The sequence below is a fragment of the Orcinus orca genome, chromosome 8 (genome assembly GCF_937001465.1).
Source record: "Orcinus orca chromosome 8, mOrcOrc1.1, whole genome shotgun sequence".
NCBI lineage: Eukaryota > Metazoa > Chordata > Mammalia > Artiodactyla > Delphinidae > Orcinus > Orcinus orca.
In genome coordinates, this window is record NC_064566.1 from 55030690 (window position 1) to 55051325 (window position 20636).

Sequence of the window (20636 nt, forward strand, 5' to 3'; positions counted from 1 at the left end):
CTGAGTCCCTAACAGAGCCGGCCATCAAAAACTATTTACTGATTAGATGGGTGAAAATCTACTAGCTTTAGTAGCTGTGGTTTCTAAGCTAACCACATTTATGGTTAGAAGCCGCATTTAAATGACTGATTTTAAGGAATCTTCCAGCTTTTCTACTAGATGATTCTGTCTTGTGTACTACTCATGAAATGTTCAGGGGTCAAAGAGAAGAGCCAGCAAAACAAAATAAGAAACCACACAACCAGAGGAAGAAATCAAGAAAAGCTGAGAGAGATTGAAAAAGGTTCAAATGTGGAAGGCTGATAAAGTATTTACTTTAGAAGAACTAAAGAATGTCCACTGGATTTGATAACACAGCAAGGCTCATTTTGACAAGACTTGGTTTTGGTGGCGTGGTGGGGTCAGAACCAGATGGGGAAGATTCAGTAGAACTGAAATATTGAATACAGCACATGTGGGCAATTCTTTTTTCTTTTTAAAATCTTTTTTAGATTCTATACATTTTTTAACTGATAGAAGGGCCTTTATTTCATTTTTATTTATTTACTTTTGGCTGTGTTGGGTCCTTGTTGCTGCGCACGGGCTTCCTCTAGCTGTGGCAAGCCGGGGCTAATCTTTGTTGAGGTGCGCAGGCTTCTTACTGTGGTGGCTTCTCTTGTTGTGGAGCACAGTCTCTATCTAGGTGCACAGGCTTCAGTAGTTGTGTCACGCGGGCTTAGCTGCTCCGTGGCATATGGGATCTTCCTGGACCAAGGCTCGAACCCATGTCCCCGGCACTGGCAGGCGGATTCTTAACACTGCGCCCCCAGGGAAGTCCCTGTGGGCAATTCTTAAGAAGCTTGACTATAATAATACAATGAAGTTATAAATTCAGGATTACTATTTTTAAACAAAATGTTACTCAAAAGTTTCCAAATGGACATTCTATAAATTTTAACAGAATAGCATTTTATTTCAAAGAACAGCATGGAAGTAGCTGTTATTATTACAACAATCATGATGGAGTGGAATTTCACATTATGTTAGAAGTTATCCCATCAATAGGGACAAGAGAAAAATTACCACGTGGTTTCTCCTTCTAACATTTTTATTTTGGAGGTAACCACTTACCAAAAACTATGCAATAATGTGAGTAAATGGGATAATTTTTCTTGCCAACAGAGTTTTAACATACATTGAAAATAAAATCTTTTGTTTACCTGAGAAATTCCAGCAAATTACTGGTGAAACTCTCAATTTGCACTTCCATGAAGTTCACTTTTCCAAGTACTTTCACACCTATGATTACTACATGATGATTCCCAATATTGAGATTTGGGGCATTCTTTTTTCTCAGTATTATTTTATGTTCTACTTGGAAGTGCCGAGTCACAGAAATGTGAAACTTATTTATCCAGCAGAGCTGGAACTCTTTGATTTCTTTTTTTTAATCGAAGTACAGTTGATTTACGATGCTATGTTTTAGTTTCTGGTGTAGAGCAAAGGGGTTGAGTTACACACACACACATTTTTTTGAAAAATTAATTTTTGGCTGCACTGGGGCTTCATTGTTGTGCACTAGTTTTCTCTAGTTGCGTCGAGTGAGGACTACTCTTCTTTGCAATGTGTGGGGCTTCTCACTGTGGTGGCTTCCTTTGTTGCGGAGCACAGGCTCTAGGCGTGTGGGCTTCAGTAGTTGAGGCATGTGGGCTCAGCAGTTGTGGCTCACAGGCTCTAGAATGCAGGCTCAGTAGTTGTGGCACATGGGCTTAGTTGCTCCACGGCATGTGGGATCTTCTCCGACCAGGGCTCAAACCCATGTTCCCTGCATTGGCAGGCGGGTTCTCAACCACTGTGCCACCAGAGAAGTCCCACATATTCTTTTCTATTATGATTATAGGATACTGAATATAGTTCCCTGTGCTATACAATAGGACCTTGTTGTATATCCAGTAGTATCTGCTAATCCCAAACTCCTAATTTATCACTCCTCCCCCCATCCCCAGTTATCCCCTTTGGTAACCATAAGTTTGTTTCCTATGTCTGTGAGTTTCTTTCTGTTTCATAGATAAATTCATTTGTGTCATATTTTAAATTCCACATATAAGTGATACCATACGGTATTTGTCTTTCTCTTTCTGATTTACTTCACTTATCTCTGGGTCCACCCATGTTGCTTCAAATGGCATTATTTCATTCTTCTTTATGGCTGAGTGCTATTCCATTGTATATATATATGCCACATGTTCTTTATCTATTCCTCTGTTGATGGACATTTAGGTTGCTTCCATGTCTTGGCTATTGTAAATAGTGCTGCTATGAACACTGGGGTGCATATATCTTTTAGAATTAGAGTTTTCTCTGGATATATGCCCAGGAGTGGGATTGATGGCTCATAAGGCAACTCTATTTTTAGTTTTTTTAGAAACCTCAATACTCTTTTCCATAGTAGATGCATCAATTTACATTCCCACCAATGGTGAAGGAGGGCTCCCTTTTCTTCACACCCTCTCCAACATTTGTTATTTGTAAACTTTTAAATTATGGCTATTCTGGCCAGTGTGAGGTGATACCTCACTACAGTTTTAACTTGAATTTCTCTAATAATTAGCAATGTTGAGTACCTTTTCATGTGCCTGTTGCCCATCTGTATGTCTAGGTTTTGGGGTTTTTAAAAATATTTATTTATTTGGCTGCATCTGGGTTTAGTTGTGGCACACGGGCTCTTCACTGCGGCACGTGGGATTCTCTCTAGTTGTGGCGCACAAGCTCTAGAGCAGACAGGCTCAGCAGTTGGGGCTCGCAGGCTTAGTTGCCCCGTAGCATGTGGGATCTTAGCTCCCCAACCAGGGATCAAACCCACATCCCCTGCATTGGAAGGTGCATTCTTAACCACTGGACCACCAGGGAAGTCTCTGTATGACTTCTTTGGAGAAATGTCTATTTAGGTTTTCTGCCCACTTTTTCACTGGGTTGCTTGTTTGTTATTGAGTCGTATGAGCTGTTTGTATATTTTGGAAATTAAGCCCGAGTTGGTCATGTCGTTTGCAAGCATTTTCTCCTAGGCCATAGGTTGCTTCTGGTTTTGTCCATAGTTTCTTTTGCTGCACAAAAGCTTATAGGTTTGATTAGGTCCCATTTGTGTATTTTTCTTTTATTTCTATTGCCTTGGGAGACTGACCTTAGAAAACATGGGTACCACTTATGTCAGAGAATGTTTTGTGTATGATCTCTTCTAGTAGTTTTATGATGTCATGTCTTATATTTAAGTCTTTAAGCCATGTTGAGTTTATTTTTGTTTATGGTGTGAGGGTGCGATCTAACTTCATTGATTTAAGTGTGGCTGTCCAGCCTTCCCAACACCACTTACTGAAGAGACTGTCTTTTCTCCATTGTATATTCTTGCCTACTCTGTCAAAGATTTATTTACCACAGGTGTGTTGGTTTATTTCTGGGCTCTCTATTCTGTCCAATGATCCATATGTCCGTTCTTGTACCAATACCACGCTGTTTTGATTATTGTAGCTTTCTAGTATTGTCTGAAATCTGGGAGGGTTATGCCTCCTGCTTTGTTCTTTTTCCTCAGGATTGCTCTGGCAATTCTGGGTCTTTTATGGTTCCGTGTAAACTTTAGGATTATTTGTTCTAGTTCTGTGAAAAATGTCATGGGTAGTTTGATAGGGATCGCATTAAATCTGTACACTGCTTAGGGCAGTATGGCCATTTAAAAAGTAATAATTCGTCCAATCTAATAGCATTGGCAATCTTTCCATTTCTTTGAATCATCTTCAATTTCCTTTATCAATTTTTTTTTTTTTTTTTTTTTTTGCGGTACGCAGGCCTCTCACTTTTGTGGCCTCTCCCGTTGCAGAGCACAGGCTCCGGACGCGCAGGCTCAGCGGCCATGGCTCACGGGCCCAGCCGCTCCGCGGCATGTGGGATCTTCCCAGACCAGGGCACGAACCCGTGTCCCCTGAATCGGCAGGCGGACTCTCAACCACTGCGCCACCAGGGATGCCCTTTATCAATGTTTTATACTTCTCAGCATATAAGTCTCTCACGTCCTTGCTAAGGTTTATTCCTAAGTTTTTATTTTTGATGCAATTTTAAAAGGGATTTTTTTTTAAACTTTCTCTTTCTGATATTTCATTGTTAGTGTAAAGAAATGCAACAGATTTCTGTATGTCAATCTTGTACCCTGCTACCTTGCTAAATTCGTTTATCAATTCTAGTAATTTTTGTGTGGAGTCTTTAGGATTTTCTATATATACCATCACGTCATCTGCATATAATTACAATTTTACATCTTCTCTTATAATTTGGATACCTTTTATTTCTTTTTCTTGTCTGACTGCTGTGGTTAGGACTTCCAATATTATGTTGAATAGAAGTGGTAAGAGTGAGCATCCGTCTCTTATTCCAGATTTAGTGGGAAGGCTTTCAGCTTTTCACCACTGAGCATTATGTTGGCCGTGGGTTTGTCATAAACAGCTTTTCTTTTTAATTAAAAAAAATTTTTTTTAAATCTATATTTGGCTGCGTTGGGTCTTCATTGATGCACGCGGACTTTCTCTAGTTGCAGTGAGCAGGGGCTACTCTTCATTTTAGTGCACAGGCTTCTCACTGCAGTGGCTTCTCTTGTTGTGGAGCACGGGCCCTAGGGTGCGCAGGCTTCAGTAGTTGTGGTGCACGGGCTCTAGAGCACAGGCTCAGTAGTTGTGGCACACGGGCTTAGCTGCTCCGAGGCATGTGGGATCCTCCCAGACCAGGGATTGAACCATCTCCCCTGCACTGGCAGGCAGACTCTTAACCAGAGTGCCACCAGGGAAGTCCCAAACAGCTTTTAGTATGTTGAGATATGTTCTCTCTCTGCTACTTTGGTAAGAGTTTTTATCATGAATGGATGTTGAATTTTATAAAATGCTTTTTCTGCATCTATTGAGATGATCATGTGGTTTTTGTGTTTTCTTTTTTTTTAAAAAAAAAGTTTTTAATGTATTTATGTATGTATGTATTTATTTCCTGCATCAGGTCTTAATTGCAGCACACAGGATCTTTCATTGTGGTGAGCAGGCTTCTCTCTAGTTGTGGCTCACGGTATCCAGAGCAAGCAGGCTCATTAGTTGTGGTGCACAGACTTTCTAGTTGTGACACATGGGCGCCAGAGTACATGTGTTCTGTAGTTGTGGCATGCAGGCTCAGTAGTTGTGGTGCACGGACTTAGTTGCCCCATTGGCATGTGGGATCTTACTTCCATGACAAGGTATCGAACTGGAGTCCCCTGCATTGCAAGATGGATTCTCAACCACTGGACTACAGGAAGTTGTGGTATCTGTCTTTTCTTTTGATGATGTGGTATATCACATTAATTTGCATATATTGAACCAACCTTGTGACCCTTGGATGAATAAAACTTGATCGTGGTGTATGATCTTTTTTTATGTGTTGTTGGATTTGGTTTACTAATATCTTGTTGAGAATTTCTGCATCTACATTCATCAAAGATACTGGCCTGTTTCTTTTCTGGTATTGTCTGTCTGGTTTTGGTATCAGGGTGATGGTGGCTTCACAGAATGATTTTAGGTGTTTTCCCTTCTCTTCAATCTTTTGGAAGAGTTTGGGAAGGATCAGTACAAGTTCTTTGTATGTTTGGTAGAATTCCCCAGTGAAGCCATCTGGTCCTGAACTTCTGTTTGCAGGGCTGCTTTTTTTTTTTTTTTTTAACAGATTCTATTTCACTTCTAGTGATCAGTCTATTCAAATTGTCTATTTCATGTTGATTCAGTTTTGGTGGGCCATATGTTTCTAGAAACTTGTCTGTTTCTTCTAGGTTGTCCAATTTGCTGGCATATAATTATTCACAGTATTCTCTTATGGTTTTTGTATTTCTGCTGTATCGGTTGTTAATTCTCCTCTTTCACTTCTTATTTTGTTTATTTGCTTCCTCTCTCTTTTCGTCTTAGTGAGCCTGGCCAGAGGGCTGTCAATTTTGTTTACCTTTTCAAAGAACCAGCTTTTGGCTTAACTGATTTTTCTACTGTTTTTTAAATCTCTATGTTATTTATTTCCTATCTGATCTTTATTATTTCCTTCTTTCTGCTGACTTTAGGTTTTGTTTGTTCTTCTTTTTCTAATTCTTTTAGGTGGTAGGTGAGGTTGTATATATGAGATTTTTCTTGTTTTCTGAGGAAGGCCTGTATTGCTATTAACTTCCCTCTAAGAACTGCTTTTGCTACATCCCATAGATTTTGTATGGTTGTGTTTTCATTATCATCTGTCTCGAGGTATTTTTTAATTACCTGTTTGATTTCATCGTTGACCCATTGGATTTTAGTAACATGTTGTTTAGTTTCCTCGTAATCATTTTTTTCTCGTTTCTCTTTCTGTGATTGATTTCTAGTTTCATGCCATTGAAAAGATGCTCAAAATAACTTCTATCCTCTTAACACATTATTGACTGGGGGATTTTTGCAGAAACTATCGCTTGTGGCCAGCAATTTGTTATGTAAGTAAATACTGAAATACCACATCTGAGTAGATATCAACAACTTTTTTTGCACTTAATGTATTTATTTGAAACTTTGTATATGTTGTAGTAAAGCATTCTAATATTTTGTTAGAGTGTGATAGGCAGTATAGCAGGCACCTCTGTGAAGGGGAACAGAACATCTATTACAAATATACCATGTATCACTGTGCTTTCCCCTGGAAGAGCAGGCTTTACACTTCCAGCAAGCAGTTTTTTTTTAATCCTGTAGGTATTATTTTCTCTAGAATATGGACTTTTAATTTACCTGATAGTCCACAAGGTGGATCTTTGTGGGGGCTCTTTTAGAAACGCTACAAGAAGGACCAGGTGTAGGACTAACACTACATTCACCAGAAAAGTCAGTTACCCATTCTCTAGCAATTGCTAACAAAAATTGCTTGTAAGTCATTTTATTCTGTGCATTAAGGCTGCAATAAATTTTAAACTCATTGAATAAACCACAACTATTCAAAGAGAAACCCACTTTCTTATACCATTTTTGAGTTTTCCAGAGGATACTAAAGTTTTCCAGATATTGATTGGATCAATTAACTCCTTTAATATATTATACTCTAATATACAAGTGGGCTTAGTTATCTGATGGCCAGTCCTCCTGTCTTCCTTTCCTGTAGATGCTGTGGAGGCATCATGAATAGCTGTCACCATGTGGACTAGCCTCTTGTCTTTCCATATGAGAAGAATCACTTCTCCTTCCATAAGAATGTCATTTCTCCCCTCTGTAGATTTTTATATTTCTCCTTTAATTGGTTTGGTAGACCAAGATTCTATCTTACAGTCCCACAAACTCTGGTTTTATTTTTCAACAAAGTTTCAGATGTGGACACACTGTTGTAATAATTGTCTTGGTAAATATGGTGCCATGAACCAAGATAAGGTTGTAGGACCAATAATATTGTTTCTTGCAGTTTCTTTCCTTCACCTGTGTAAATCACAAGGTTGCATATATATATCCAGTTTCACTTTCACTAACCATCATGACCAAAATTCCATATTTTGTAAGTTTTCCAGGATTATATGTTTTGAATCTGAGTTGTCCTATTCATTTACATGTTTTGAATCTGAGTCGTCCTCTGAGTTCATGAGGCAATGAACTCAGATTCACTGCCTCATCAAGTGATAGCTCTTGTTTGGGTATATAGATTGATTCAAATTTTTGGAGAAAATATTCCAAAAGAGGTTTAACTTTTGAAATTCTGTCTGCAGGAAGTGGAGTTTCCAAGTTATCATTCAAGTGAAGAAATGTCATTATTTGTTCGAATCTTCTTCTCATCAAAATCTTTGGGAAGATAGGTGTTTCAAGTAAGGGATCAGTCAACCAATATTCTTTCCAGTGTGACTTTCTTATTTGTCCCATCAAAATTATTAATCCAGGCTTCCCTGGTGGTGCAGTGGTTGAGAGTCCGCCTGCCGATGCAGGGGACACGGGTTCATGCCCCGGTCCGGGAAGATCCCACGTGCCGCAGAGCAGCTGGGCCCATGAGCCGTGGCCGCTGAGCCTGCACGTCCGGAGCCTGTGCTCCGCAACAGGAGAGGCCACAACAGTGAGAGGCCCACGTATCGCAAAAAAAAAAAAAAAAAATTAATCTAAGAAACTTCTTCATGCCACTATTAGTTACATCAGTCCATTTTAAAGCCTTATCATACTTTTTATATAATTTTTCATTCTGTTGGTGATACAAGTTTGACTGAGAAGCGACCAACTTGAAAAAGTCGTTACCAAAAATTACTTCTGTTATATCACAAACTTTGCAGGTTATTACATTCAATAGTTACACCTGACACACCTGTAAAGCCTTCTAATTTTCATGAAATGCTGTCTTCAATCTACTCTTCTGTAGCAGCAAAGGAGTGTTCTCTAGCACCGTGAGCTTCATTTTCACTTTCCTTATCAGAATCAATCACAAAGGCTTTGTCCTTCTGTTGGTCTAATAGTTAGATCGACTATTGAATTGAAGTCGACTACTGATTAACTATTGATCGACTGAATCAGAACTATATTCTGAAGAACTACCATCTTCTGAGACACTAGTATACATGTCACTCAGACAATCACAGAAAGTATCTGCATAAAATTCACTGAAAAATTCTTCTTCACTTAAATTTCGCGACGCATCGTTTTTTGAAAATTTTATGGCAATAAACTTGCGTTTATAATATACACAAGGTTGGACCAAAAACCTAACGGAACAAAATGTTTATGATAATGACAATGATAAGTTGTATAATGAATACTTGATCAATTTTAAGCTCCAACAACTTCACATGGTGATGTTAATTGTACCACTCTGTAGAACGATATTGATACATCTCTGGTCAATAATGTTCAGGTAACAAAAGATGTATTAATACATCTCCAGTCAATCATGTGTTAAAATGCTGAGGCTTGTTTTGTGTCCTAGCTTGTGGTCAATCCTAGGGAATGTTCCATGTGCACTTGAAAAGATTTTTTGGATGTAATGTCCTAAAATTAACAACTAAGTCGAACTATTCTATTGTATCATTTAGGATTTCTGTTGCCTTATTGATTTTCTGTCTGGAAGATCTGTCCATCGATGTAAGTGGGGTGTTAAACTCTACTATTATTGTATTCCCACCAATTTCTCCCTGTATGTCTGTATTGATTCACAGGTGCTTGTGTGCCCCCAGAGGTTGTAGAGGCAGAGTCGTGCCTGCCGTGAGCACGTCGAGGATGAGGCAGGCCCGCCCTTCCTTAGAGGGCTCACGTTACCAACGGGGCTTCAATGGCAGACCTTGGCTCCTTCCTGTGCAAACCCCCAGTTGTGGCTCAGACCACACTCCATTCCCTTCAGGCTGTTTCTGTACAGCCAACCCCAAGCCTCTCCCTGTGTCTGTCCTCTGAAGCCCAAATTTCAGCACCCAGCCCCCATGCACACCAGCAGACATGTGTCTCAAGCTGGGGAGTGCAGTGAGATGTCCAGGATCTTCTGTGCAGGTCTCTCTCTGTTCTGCCTGCCCCAAGCTAGCTGCTGCACTCTCCTCTGAGCCTCTGAAGCTCCCTTTCTGTCATGGCTGATCTCCACGCTGGTGAACGGACTTCTTAGGGTGAGGAAACCTTTTCTTTTTCACCGCACCCTCCCAGGGGTGCACGTCCTGTGCCAATTCCCTTTTTTTTCCCTTTTGTCCTACCTGTTACATGGTGATCTTTCTTGCCATTTTGGGTTTATGAGATCTTCTGCCAGCCTTCAGTAGGTATTCTGTGAGAATTGTTCCACATAATGATTATTTCTGATGTATTTGTGGGAAGAAGTGGGCTCCACATCCTTCTCTTCCGCCATCTTAATCCAGTCCTGAACCCTCTGATTTTTAATTCAACACTTTTAAACTTTAGTCTAGAAATCACTACAACCAGACTCTACGATAATTCACTGAAGCATACCGTACTGTAATCAAAATTTTAATGACCCTCAAGTCAATGGGAATTCCTGACTGTCTGCATCATTTAAGATTCTATGAATCTAAACTACTAAGAAATTAAGAGAGATCTAGAATCCCAGGAAAGACAGTTTATAGGGATGAATCTCCATTTCACAAAATAAACAGGCTCCTGGAAAGTTGTACATGAATGCAATAAATTCTTATGTTGAAGGACCTACATAATGTACGAGTAGTTTTCAACCCCACTTCCCTTTTTATTAATCAGCATAATCACTTTCTTCCAACAAAATATTTCATTAGTTTTTATGAACCAAATTGTGTCCCCTCAAAATTAATATGTTGAAGCCCTAACCCAAAATGTGTCTGTATATGGAGGTAAGGGCTTTAAGGACATAATTAAAGCTAAAGGAGATCTTAAGAGCAGGGCCACCCTAATCCTACAGGACTGGTGTCTGTGAGACCAGAGATTCCACCTCCCTGAGCACACCCACAGGAAAGGCCATTTGAGGAAACAGCAAGAAGGCCTTCTACAAGGTAGGAAGAGAGTGCTTACTAGGAACCAAATTTGCCAGCACTTTGCTCTTAGACTTCCAGCCGCCAGAACTGTGAATAAATTTTAAGCTAACCACTCTGTGGTATTTTGTTATAGTAGCCCTAGTGGACTAACACTCGGGCCCAGAAGCAATTCTGGGGAAACCCTATGGCTTTATGAAAAATAAGCTGAAAACTGCTGTGCTAAAAGGAAGTTCTCAATCTAATTAATGTTTTATGTGCACAGAACACAAAATTCTCGAAGAAAACTAAGATTAAAAGCATATCTATACCTGTTCTGTAATCTCAAAACATGGCCTATTTATACATTAAAACTAATTTTTAAAAGTTAAATCATTGCAACTACAATAAAACTCCAAGTCCACAAATATATCAATGGCTAAGTAGATGAGGGTACTTGATTATCAGTAAAAGAGATGTTTGTCATTTTGTCTGTAAAAGCTAATTGCTTAGTGTTGTAAAATAAAACTGCTTAGTGTTGTAAAATAAAACTAACAGACTTTTAGGCAAAATGTACAAAAGTGCTCTACGAGTTAACAGACTATATATATGTTCACTAATATAATTAAAAGTTGGAATATTTGCCAAAAAATAATGATAAAGTGGGGACAGATTTCACATTTCATGAGAAGTACTATCTAATTCAAGTTAGTAAAAATGTGAAAGGACTAGTAAAACAGAAAAGCATTAATTCTAAGTGGCAGAAATATAGGCATTATATTATCCTTAGTTTTAATCTATGCATTCTACATTTTTTAATATTAAAAATAAAAAGAGGCTGTGGGAAACCTGTTTCTAACCTCATTTCATGGGAATACCACAAGGTCCTCCAAACTGAGGAAATCCAAGAGCAATTTCTGACTCTCAAATGAATACGAGTTAGTACTCAGACCTATGTGAGACATAATTATATGCAGTGCAATGTCTCTCAACCTTAGCTTTTCTAAGCTAGACCTTAGGGCTACCTAAATTAGGAACAATGGGATTCTTTAAGACAAATGTGTTAAAGTTTTGCTGGCATCAAAGAAAGCTAAAAGTATAAAATACCCTTAGGGGGGCGGAGTGAAGATGGTGTACTACGAGGACATGGAATTCACGTCTCCTCACAACCAGGGCACCTACCAGGCACCGGCGGGGAACCATGGACACCTAAGGGGATGGGAGGAACCCCCAGCGACTGGGTAGGACGTGGGGCACAGGGGGAGTGAAGGGGGAGGAGAAGTGGAGGTGGGAGAGGACTGGCGCCCCGAGGGGGTCGCTGGGGGAGGGGAAGGGATCCCACGCACGAAGGGGGAAATTGGGGGACCACTGGGAGGGCAGAGGATAAAAAGGGAGTGTGGCCAGGTTTCCCCTGCCCACTTGGACCCCCAGGAACCTGTTGCGATCCCGGGCCTGATCCTCTGCCCACCTAGGCCCCCTCCAGCAGAGCGGGTCCTGAGAGTGGGAGGGAGGGAAGGGGGAGCAAAAGTAAAGGACGGACTTTGGGACCAGCATCCCTGAAGGATGGCTGGGGGAGGGAAGGAGTTCCTACACCCAGTGGGACCCACCCATGGTTAGGGACCCAGTTGCCACAGGGGAGATCCTGGGGGAGATGGTAGGGAAGGGGCACGAAGGAAGGGTAAGGAATGGGGTCAGTGCTTTCCCATCCACTTAGGCACTGGGGAGCCTGCTGGGCTCCCGGGCCTCATCCTCTGACCTCAGAGCCTCCCTCCTGAAACATAGATCCCAAGCCTCGCTCCTACACCCCTACCCAGGGCCCTCCCTCTACACTCGGAGACCACATCCAACACGCTGGGACTAAACCCCACCCCCACACACTCACTCAGGGCCCTACCTCCAAACTCCAGAACCGCACACCCCACCCACCCACACTCACTCAGGGCCCTACCTCCAAACTCCAGAACCGCACACTCGAGAGGCCCTCCTTTCAACCGGCTGCTTCTCCCCTTCCGCACAGGTCCTAGGCAGAGACCCTGCCCCACGCTCAAATGTCACGCCACCAACTGCCTAGGTCCTGCCCCAGCCTAAACCACGCCTCTAAGTTCCACCCCCTGCCTAAACTCCACCCCCAGAGCCAAAGCTCTTTTCTTTTCCTTTTAGATTGCGGTTCTGTTTTACCTTGTTGATTCACTGTTGCTAATTCATTTATATTTTTATTTTTACTAATAAATCTCTTATTTTTGCAATTTTATTTTAGACTTCGTTAGTGATCTCTCCTTTTGGCTTGTTTCCCCACCCACCCACCCTTTTTTTTCTTTTTTCTGTCGTAGTTTTATTTTACCTTGTTGAGACTATTTCAACCACAGTTTTATTTTTCCTAATATATTTTTTATCTTTCTAATTTTATTTTGTTTTTTATTCTTTGATATTGTGCTGCTTTCTTTTCTTCCTTTTTTTTTTTTTTTACCGCACCATGAAGCTTGAAGGATGTTGGTACCCAGTCCGGAGGTCGGGCCCAAACTCCTGTGGTGAGAGCTCCGAATCCAAACAGCTGCACTAACAGAGAACCTCAGAACCCAGGGAATATTAATTGGAGTGAGGCCTCCGGGAAGTCCTCATCTCAGCACCAAGAACCAGCTCTATCCAACTGCCTGCAAACTCCAGTGCTGCACGTCTCAGGCCAAACAACCAGTAAGACAGGAATACAGCACCACCCATCAAAAATAAAATAAAATAAAATGACAAAAAAATATGTTGCAGACAAAGCAGCAAGGTAAAAACCTACAAGACCAAATAAATGAAGATGAAACAGGCAACTGACCCCAAAAGAATTCAGAGTAATGATAGTAAAGAGGATCCAAAATCTTGGAAACAGAATGCAGAAAATAAAAGAATCATTTAACAAGGATCTAGAAGAACTAAAGAGCAAACAAACAGTGATGTACCACACAATTACTGAAATTAAAAATACTCTAGAAGAAATCAACAACAGAATAACTGAAGCAGAAGAACAGTAAGTGAGCTAGAAGATAAAATGGTAGAAATAACTGCCAGGGAGCAGACTAAAGAAAAAACAATGAGGATTTGCCTCAAGAAGCTGAAGGAGAAGGACGTGCTCTCACTCCCTCTTGTAAGAGCACCAGAATCACAACGAACTGCTGAACAATCATCAACAGGAAGACACTGGAACTCACCAAAAAAGATACCCCACATCCAAAGACAAAGGAGAAGCCACAAAGAGACGGTAGGAGGGGCGCAATCACAATAAAATCAAATGCTGTAACTGCTGGGTGGGTGACTCATAAGCTGGAGAACACTTCTACCACAGAAGTCCACCCACTGGAGTGAAGGTTCTGAGCCCTATACTGGGCTTCCCAACCCGGGGGTCCAGCAACGGGAGGAAGAATTCCTAGAGAATCAGACTTTGAAGGCTACTGGAATTTGATTGCAGGTCTTCGAAAGGACTGGGGGAAAAAGTGACTCCACTCTTGGAGGGCACACGCAAACTAGCATGCACATCAGGACTCAGGGGAAGGAGCAGTGACGCCACAGGAGACTGAACCAGACCTACCTGCTAGTAGTGGAGGGTCTCCTGCAGAGGCGGGGTGTGGCTGTGTCTCACCGAGAGGACAAGGACACTGGCAGCAGAAGTTCTGGGAAGTACTCCTTGGCATGAGCCCTCCCAGAGTCCACCTTTAGCCCCACCAAAGAGCCCAGGTAGACTCCAGTATTGGGTTGCCTCAGGCCAAACAAACAACAGGGAGGAAACCCGGCCGTACCCATCAGCAGTCAAGCAGATTAAAGTTTTACTGAGCTCTGCCCGCCAGAGCAACAAACAGCTCTACCCACCACCAGACCCTCCCATAAGGAAACTTGCACAAGCCTCTTAGATAGCCTCATCCACCAGAGGGCAGACGGCAGAAGCAAGAACTACAATCCTGCAGCCTGTGGAACAAAAACCATGTTCACAGAAAGTTAGAAAAGATGGAAAGGCAGACGGCTATGTACCAGATGAAGGAACAAGATAAAACCCCAGAAAAACAATTAAATGAAGTGGAGATAGGCAACCTTCCAGAAAAAGAATTCAGAATAATGACAGTGAAGTTGATCCAGGACCTCGGAAAAAGAATGGAGGCAAAGATCAAGAAGATGCAAGATATGTTTAACAAAGACCCAGAAGAATTAAAGAACAAACAAACAGAGAGGAACAATACAATAACTGAAATGAAAACTACACTAGAAGGAATCAATAGCAGAATAACTGAGACAGAAGAACGGATAAGTGACCTGGAAGACAGAATGGTGGAATTCACTGCTGCGGAACAGAATAAAGAAAAAAGAATGAAAAGAAATGAAGACAGCCTAAGAGACATCTGGGACATTACACACAACAACATTTGCATTACAGGGGTCCCAGAAGGAGAAGAGAGAAAGGACTCGAGAAAATATCTGAAGAGATTATAGTCGAAAACTTCCTAACATGGGAAAGGAAATAGCCACCCAAGTCCAGGAAGCGCAGAGAAGTCCCATACAGGATAAACCCAAGGAGAAATATGCTGAGTGAGACACATAGTAATCAAACTGGCAAAAATTAAAGACAAAGAAAAATTATTGAAAGCAGCAAAGAAAAAAAGACAAATAACATACAAGAAAACTCCCATAAGGTTAACCGGTGATTTCTCAGTAGAAACTCTACAAGCCAGAAGGGAGTGGCAGGACATACTTAAAGTGATGAAAGGGAAGAACCTACGGCCAAGAGTACTCTACCCGGCAAGGATCTCATTCAGTTTCGATGGAGAAATCAAAAGCTTTACAGACAAGCAAAAGCTAAGAATTTAGGACCACCAAATCAGGTCTGCAACAAATGCTAAAGGAACTTCTCTAAGTGGGAAACACAAGAAAAGAAAAGGACCTACAAAAAAAAAAAAAAAAAAACCCACAACAATTAAGAAAATGGTAATAGGAACATACATGTCGGTAATTATCTTAAACGTGAATGGATTAAATGTTCCAACCAAAAGACACAGGCTCGCTGAATCGATACAAAAACAAGACCCATATAAACGCTGTCTACAAGAGACCCACTTAAGACCTAGGGACACATACAGACTGAAAGTGGGGAATGGAATAAGATACTCCATGCAAATGAAAATCAAAAGAAAGCTGGAGTAGCAATACTCATATCAGATAAAATAGACTTCAAAATAAAGAATGTTACAAGAGACAAGAAAGGACACTACATAATGATCAAGGGACGAATCCAAGACGAAGATATAACAATTATAGATATATATGCACCCGACATAGGAGCACCTCAATACATAAGGCAACTGCTAACAGCTATAAAAGAGGAAATCGAGAGTAACACAATAATAGTGAGGGACTTTAACACCTCACTTACACCAATGGACAGATCATCCAAAATGAAAATAAATAAGGAAACAGAAGCTTTAAATGACACAATAGACCAGATAGATTTAATTGATCTTTATAGGACATTCTATCCAAAAACAGCAGATTATACTTTGTTCTCAAGTGCTCACGGAACATTCTCCAGGATAGATCACAAATTGGGTCACAAATCAAGCCTCAGTAAATTTAAGAAAACTGCAATCATATCAAGCATCTTTTCTGACCACTACGCTATAAGATAAGAAATAAATTACAGGGAAGAAAACGTAAAAAACACAAACACATACAGGCTAAACAACACATTACTAAATAACCAAAAGATCACTGAAAAAAATCAAAGAGGAAATCAAACAACACCTAGAGCCAAATGACAATGAAAACACAACGATCCAAAACCTACGGGATGAAGCAAAAGCAGTTCTAAGAGGGAAGTTTATAGCTATACAAGCCTACCTCAAGAAACAAGAAAAATCTCAAATAAACAATCTAACCTTACACCTAAAGGAACTAGAGAAAGAACAAACAAAACCCAAAGTTAGTAGAAGGAAAGAAATCATAAAGATCAGATCAGAAATAAATAAAAAAGAAATGAAGGAAACGATAGCAAAGAGCAATAAAACTAAAAGATGGTTCTTTGAGAAGATAAACAAAATTGATAAATCATTAGCCACACTCATTAAGAAAAAAAGGGAGAAGAATGAAATCAATAGAATTAGAAATGAAGAAGGTGAAGTAACAACTGACACTGTAGAAATACAAAGGATCATGAGAGACTACTAGAAGCAATTATATGCCAATAACAAGGACAAGCTGGAAGAAATGGACAAATTCTTAGAAAAGCACAAGCTTCCAAGACAGAACCAGGAAGAAATAGAACATATAAACAGATAAATCAGAAGCACTGAAATTGAAACTGAGATTCAAATTCTTCCCACAAACAAAAGCCCAGGACCAGATGGCTTCACATGCAAATTCTATCAAACGTTTAGAGAAGAGCTAACACGTATACTTCTCAAACTCTTCCAAAATATAGCAGAGGGAGGAACACTCCCAAACTCATTCTATGAGGCCATGATCACCCTGATAATAAAAGCAGAAAAAGATACTCAAAAAAAAGAAAATTACAGACCAATATAACTGATGAATATAGATGCAAAAATCCCCAACAAAATACTAGCAAACAGAATCCATCAACACATTAAAAGGATCATACACCACGATCAAGTGGTGTTTTTCCCAGGAATGCAAGGATTCTTCAGTATATGCAAATCAATCAATGTGATACACCATATTAACAAATCGAAGGAGAAAAACCATATGAGCATCTCAATAGATGCAGATAAAGCTTCTGACAAAATTCAACACCCATTTATGATAAAAACCCTCCAGAAAGTGGGCATAGTGGGAACCTACCTCAACATAATAAAGGCCATATATGACAAACCCACAGCAAACATCGTTCTCAATGGTGAAAAACTGAAAGCGTTTCCTCTAAGATCAAGAACAAGACAGGGTGCCCACTCTTACCACTATTAGTCAACACAGTTTTGGAAGTTATAGCCATGGCAATCAGAGAAGAAAAAGAAATAAAAGGAACCCAAATCAGAAAAGAAGAAGTCAAACTGTCACTGTTTGCAGATGACCTGATATTATACATAGAGAATCCTAAAGATGCTACCAGAAAACTACAGCTAATCAATGAAGCTGGTAAAGTAGGAGGATACAAAAGGAATGCACAGAAATCTCTTGCATTGCTATACACTAACAATGATAAATCTGAAAGAGAAATTAAGGCAACGCTCTCATGTACCACTGCAACAAAAAGAATAAAATGCCTAGGAATAAACCTACCTAAGGAAACAAAAGACTTGTATGCAGAAATCTATAAGACACTGATGAAAGAAATTAAAGACGATACAAGCAGATGGAGAGATATACCATGTTCTTGGATTGGAAGAATCAACATTGTGAAAATGACTATACTACCGAAAGCAATCTACAGAGTCAATGCAATCCTTATCAAACTACCAATGGCATTTTTCACAGAACTAGAAGAAAAAACGGCACAATTTCTGTGGAAACACAAAAGACCCTGAATAGCCAAAGCAGTCTTGAGGGTAAAAAACGGAGCTGGAGGAATCAGACTCCCTGACTTAAGACTATACTAGAAAGCTACAGTAATCAAGACAATATGGTACTGGCACAAACAGAAATATAGATCAATGGAATAGGACAGAAAGCCCAGAGATAAACCCATGCACATATGGTCACCTTATCTTTGATAAAGGAGGCAAGAGTATACAATGCAGAAAAGACAGCCTCTTCCATAAGTGGTGCTGGGAAACTGGACAGCTACATGTAAAAGAATGAAATTGGAACACTTCCTAACATCATACACAAAAATAAACTCCAAATGGATTAAGGACCTAAATGTAAGGCCAGACACTATAAAACTCTTAGAGAAAAACATAGGCAGACCACTCTATGACATAAATCACAGCAAGATCCTTTTTGACCCACCTCCTAGAGAAATGGAGATAAAAACAAAAATAAACAAATGGGACCTAATGAAACTTAAAAGCTTTTGTACAGCATAGGAAATCATAAATAAGACAAAAAGACAACCCTCAGAATGGGAGAAAATATTTGCAAACAAAGCAAGTGACAAAGGATTAATCTCCAAAATATACAAGCAGCTCATGCAGCTCAATATCAAAAAAACAAACAACCCAATCCAAAAATGGGCAGAAGAGGTAAACAGACATTTTTCCAAAGAAGATATACAGATTGCCAACAAACACATGAAAAGATGCTCAACATTACCAATCATTAGAGAAATGCAAATCAAAACTACAATGAGGTATCACCTCACACTGGTTGTAATGGCCATCATCAAAAAATTTACAAACAATAAATGCTGGAGAGGGTGTGGAGAAAAGGGAACCCTGCTATACTGTTGGTGGGGATGTAAACTGATACAGCCACTATGGAGAACAGTATGGAGGTTCCTTAAAAAACTAAAAATAGAACTAGTATATGACCCAGCAATCCTACTACTGGGCATATACCCTGAGAAAACCATAACTCAAAGAGTCATGTACCACAGTGTTCACTGCAGGACTATTTACAGTAACAGGACACGGAAACAGCCTAAGTGTGCATCGAGAGATGAATGGATAAAGATGTGGCACATATATACAATGGAATATTACTCAGCCATAAAAAGACACGAAACTGAGTTATTTGTAGTGAGGTGGATGGATCTAGAGTCTGTCATACAGAGTGAAGTTAAGTCAGAAAGAGAAAAACAAATACCGTATGGTAAAACATATATATGGAGTCTAAAAAAAATGGTTCTGATGAACCTAGGGGCAGGACAGGAATAAAGACGCAGATGTAGAGAATGGACTTGAGGACACAGGGAGGGGGAAGGGGAAGCTGGGACAAAGTGAGAGAGTAGCGTGGACATATATACACTACCAAATGTAAAATAGATAGCTAGTGGGAAGCAGCCACATAGCACAGGGAGATCAGCTCGGTGCTTTGCGACCACCTAGAGGGGTGGGATAGAGAGGGTGGGAGGGAGACGCAAGAGGGAGGGGATATGGGGATATACGTATGCATATAGCTGATTCACTTTGTTATACATCAGAAACTAACGCAACACTGTAAAGCAATTATACTCCAATAAAGATTCTAAAAAAAAAAGTACTCTTAGAAGAACTAAAATCATAGGCGCTAAAAATTGGTATCTCATAATAGTATCCTTTTAACATGCTTGAGTACCTACAATTAGCAAGGCATAATATTAGATGAAAACACTGAAAAATATGCATACTTCCCTGATTTCAAAGAACTTGCATTTTGATGTGTGTGGGGGGTGTGGAGCGGAAGCAGGGGAACAGGAGAGCAGACAGAGACACACACACAGACATACATACACAAACACACTCATGTGGCTGGCTTCTACTAGGACAGTGTTCGTTCATTTATCCAATTACTGATTCAACAAATATTGACTGAGCAATCACTATGTGTTAGGCACTGTTTCAGGTGCTAAGAATATAATAGAGATTGACAAAAATCCTTGCCCTCACTGAGATTTGGTTTTTGTGGAAGACAGACTTAAATAATAAACTTGGGATTTTTCGTTCTATGAATGAAATAAAACAACGTGATTAGATGAGATTGAAGGGCAAGACCTACTTTAGTTATACAAAAAAGCAAGGATCAAGAAACAGCATGACCATTCTGGAAACCAAAAGTATTTCTTCATGGCAGAACTACTGTACTGTATGTACTACCACACAGTACATACTGATGTGGTAAAGAGAACAGCAAGAAAAGAATCCAGAGAAAAAAATAGCAAGGCCCATCACATAAAAAACTTTGTTCCCATGTTAAAAAATTTATTTTCCATTCAGAAGACAACAAGGAGTCATAATTAAGGGCTTAAAACAGAAGAGAAAGATCATTCAGATTTTCGTTTTACCATTTTTACTGTGGTAACTGAAATAGACACGGAAACCAATCTGGAGGTTCCCACATTAATCCAGGTGAGAGAAAATGACTGCAAGCAGGGTAGAAACAAAGAGGGTTGAGTATACTGAGTTGAGAGAGATTTAGAAGGCTAAATCAAACAGGGCTTGGTTGATATGAAGTCCAGAGTGACCAGCAGCTCTGAATATATAATAGTACCATTTACCAAGTCAAGGAACAACTTTTACCAAGGAACAAATTTACCAAGTTAAGGAACAAACTCTAGACTATTAAAAAAAACACTATAAAAGTAGCAGATCTATCCAAG

General features: G+C 40.0%; 1 protein-coding gene across 3 annotated transcripts in view; it reads right to left on the bottom strand.

Moving 5' to 3' along the window:
* Positions 1-20636, bottom strand: part of RSF1 (remodeling and spacing factor 1) — a 171814-nt gene that overhangs the window by 98147 nt on the left and 53031 nt on the right. The window contains exon 2 of one of the 3 annotated variants that reach the window (XM_033405798.2): positions 9677-9744. The exons of the other annotated variants lie outside the window; for them this stretch is intronic. The gene's annotated coding sequence lies outside the window, so the exon portion shown is untranslated. The remainder of the gene's footprint in view (positions 1-9676; positions 9745-20636) is intronic. 3 annotated transcript variants of the gene reach the window in all.